We start from the raw sequence: 4,140 nt of genomic DNA on the forward strand, positions 1-4,140 counted from the left end.
TCTTCATGTTTTTCAACACCGTTTCATGCTCCTCCTATTTTTCAGACCGTTTCATGCTCCTCATATTTTTTACACCTTTTGAAGCTCTTCATATTTTTCACTCCTATTCAGGCTCTTCATGTTTTTGAAGATCGTTTCATGCTACTCCTATTTTTGACACCTTTTGATGGTCTTCATATTTTCACACCTTTTCAGTCTCTTCATGTTTTTCAATACCACTTCCTTCTCCACCTATTTTTCAGATCGTTTCTTGCTCCTCATATTTTTGACAACTTTTGAAGCTCTTCAAATTTTTCACACCTTTTGAACCTCTTCATATATTTCACACCTTTTCAGGCTCTTCATGTTTGTCACACCTTTTCAGGCTCTTCATGTTTTTCAACACCGCTTCATGCTCCTCCTATTTTTCAGACCGTTTCATGCTCCTCATATTTTTGATACCATTTGAAGCTCTTCATATATTTCACACCTGTTGAGGCTCTTCATGTTTTTCACACATTTTCAGGCTCTTCATGATTTTCACAACTTTTCAGGCTCTTCATGTTTTTCAACACCGCTTCATGCTCCTCCAATTTTTCAGAACGTTTCAGGCTCCTCATATTTTTGACAGCTATTGAAGTGCTTCATATATTTCACACCTTTTCAGGCTCTTCATGCTTTTCAACACCGCATCATGCTCCTCCTATATTTCAGAGCGTTTCATGGTCCTCAAATTTTTGACATCTTTTGAAGCTCTTCGTTTATTTCACACCTTTTCAGGAATCATGTTTTTCAAAACGGCTTCATGCTCCTCCTATTTTTCAGACCGTTTCATGCTCCTCATATTTTTCACACCTTTTGAAGCTCTTCATATTTTTCACACCTTTTCAGCCTCTTCATGTTTTTCAACACAGCCTCATGCTCCTCCTATTTTTCAGAGCGTTTCATGCTCCTCCTATTTTTGACGCCTTTTGAAGCTCTTCATATATTTCACACCTTTTCAGGCTCTTTCAAGTTTTTCACACCGCTTCATGCTCCTCCTATTTTTCAGACGTTTTCATGCTCCTCATATTTTTGACACCTTTCGAAGCTCTTCATATTTTTCACACATTTTCATGCGCTTCATGTTTTTCAACACCACTTCTTGCTCCACCTATTTTTCAGATCGTTTCATGCTCCTCATATTTTTATACCTTTTGAAGCTCTTCATGTATTTCACACCTTTTGAGGCTCTTCATGTTTTTCACACCTTTTCAGACTCTTCGTGTTTTTCACAACTTTTCAGGCTCTTCATGATTTTCAACACCGCTTCATGCTCCTCCTATTTTTCAGACCGTTTCATGCTCCTCATATTTTTGACACCTATTGAAGCTCTTCCTATATTTCACACCTTTTGAGGCTCTTCATCTTTTTCACACCTTTTCAGGCTCTTCATGTTTTTCACACCTTTTCACGCTCTTCATGTTTTTCAACACCGTTTCATGCTCCTTCTATTTTTCAGACTGTATCATGCTCCTCATATTTTTGACACCCTTGAAGCTCTTCATATATTTCACACCTTTTCAGGCTCTTCATGGTTTTGAACACCGCTTCATGCTCCTCCTATTTTTCAGACTGTTTCATACTCCTCATATTTATGACACGTTTTGAAGCTTTTCATATATTTCACACCTTTTCAGCCTCTTCATGTATTTCAACACCACTCATGCTCTTCCTATTTTTCAGACCGTTTCATGCTCCTCATATTTTTGACACCTTTTGAAGCTCTTAATATTTTTCACACCTTTTCAGGCTCTTCATGTTTTTCAACACTGTTTAATGCTCCTCCTATTTTTCAGACCGTTTCATGCTTCTCATATTTTTCACACCTTTTGAAGCTCTTCATATTTTCACACCTTTTGAAGCTCTTCATATTTTTCACACCTTTTCAGGCTCTTCATGTTTTTCAACACCGCTTCATGCTCCTCCTATTTTTCAGACCGTATCATGCTCCTAATATTTTCACACCTTTTGAAGCTCTTCATATTTTCACACCTTTTGAAGCTCTTCATATTTTTCACACCTTTTCAGGCTCTTCATGTTTTTCAACACAGCTTCACGCTCATTCAATTTTTCAGATCATTTCATGCTCCTTATGTATTTCACATCTTTTGAAGCTCTTCATATTGTTCACACCTTTTCAGGTTCTTCATGTTTTTCCACACCACTTCATGCTTCTCCTATTTTTCAGACCCTTTCATTCTCCTCTTATTTTTCACACCTTTTGAAGCTCCTCATATTTTTCACACCTTTTAAAGCTGTTCATATTTTTCAGACCTGTTCAGGCTCCTCATGTTTTTCAACACCGTTTCAGGCTCCTCCTCTATTTCAGACCGTTTCATGCTCCTCATATTTTTGACACCTTTTGAAGCTCTTCATATATTTTACACATTTTCAGGCTCTTCATGTTTTTCAAAACCACTTCATCCTCCTCCAATTTTTCAGACCGTTTCATGCTCATCTCATTTTTGACACCTTTTGAAGCTCTTCATATTTTTCACACGTTTTGAAGCTCTTCATGTTTTTGAAACGTTTTCAGGCTCTTTATGTTTTTCAACACCGCTTCTTGTTCCTCCTATTTTTCAGACCGTTTCATGCTCTTCATATTTTTGACACCTTTTGAAACTCTTCATATTTTTCACACCTTTTCAGGCTTCATGTTTTTGAACACCGCATCATGCTCCTTCTATTTTTCAGACCGTTTCATGCTCCTCATATTTTTGACACCTTTTGAAGCTCTTCATATTTCACACTTTTTCAGGCTCTTCATGTTTTTGAACACCGATTCATGCTGCTCATATTTTTGACACCTTTTGAAACTCTTCATATTTTTCACCCCTTTTCAGGCTCTTCATGTTTTTGAACACCGTTTCATGCTCCTCCTATTTTTCAGAACGTTTCATGCTCCTCCTATTTTTGACACCTTTTGAAGCTCTTCATATTTTTCACACCTTTTCAGGTTCTTCGTGTTTTTCAACACCGCTTCATGATCCTCCTATTTGTCAGACCGTTTCATGCTCCTCATGTATTTCACACCTTTTGAAGCTCTTCATATTTTTCACACCTTTTCAGGCTCTTCATGTTTTTGAACACCGCTTCATGCTCCTCATATTTGTCAGACCGTTTCATGCTCCTCATGTATTTCACACCTTTTGAAGCTCTTCATATTTTTCACACCTTTTCAGTCTCTCATATTTTTTAACACAGCTTCATGCTCCTCCTACTTTTCAGACCTTTTCTTGTTCCTCATATTTTTGACACCTTTTGAAGCTCTTCATATTTTTCACATCTTTATAGGCTCTTCATGATTTTCAACACGACTTCATGCTCCTCTATTTTTCAGACCTTTTCATGTTCCTCATATTTTTGACACCTTTTGAAGCTCTTCATATTTTTCACATCTTTATAGGCTCTTCATGATTTTCAACACCACTTCATGCTTCTCTATTTTTCAGACGGTATCAGGCTCTTCTTATTTTTGACACCTTTTGAAGCTCCTCATATATTTCACACCTTTTGAAGCTCTTCATATTTTTCACACCTTTTCAGGCTCTTCATATTTTTCAACACCACTTCATGCTCCTCCTATTTTTCAGACCGTTTCAGGCTCCTCATATTTTGACACCTTTTGAAGCTACTCATATTTTTCACACATTTTGAAGCTCTTCATATATTTCACACCTTTTCAGGCACTTCAGGTTTTTCAACACCACTTCATGCTCCTCCTATCATTCAGACCGTTTCATGCTTCTCATATTTTTTACACATTTTGAAGTTCTTCATATTTTTCACACCTTTTCAGGCTCTTCATGTTTTTGAACAGCACTTCATGCTCGTCCTATTTTTCAGCCCGTTTCATGCTCATCACTTTTTTGACACCTTTTGAAGCTCTTCATATTTTTCACACATTTTCAGGCTGTTCATGTTTTTGAACAGCGGTTCATGCTCCTCCTATTTTTCAGACCGTTTCATGCTCCTCATATTTTTCACACTTTTGAAGTTCTTCATATTTTTCACACCTTTTCAGGCTCTTCATGTTTTTCAACATGGCTTCATGGTCCTCCTATTTTTCAGACCGTTTCATGCTCCTCATGTATTTCACACATTTTGAAGCTCTTCATA

The sequence above is a fragment of the Dama dama genome, unplaced genomic scaffold (assembly GCF_033118175.1).
Source record: "Dama dama isolate Ldn47 unplaced genomic scaffold, ASM3311817v1 ptg000109l, whole genome shotgun sequence".
In the NCBI taxonomy this organism is placed as follows: domain Eukaryota; kingdom Metazoa; phylum Chordata; class Mammalia; order Artiodactyla; family Cervidae; genus Dama; species Dama dama.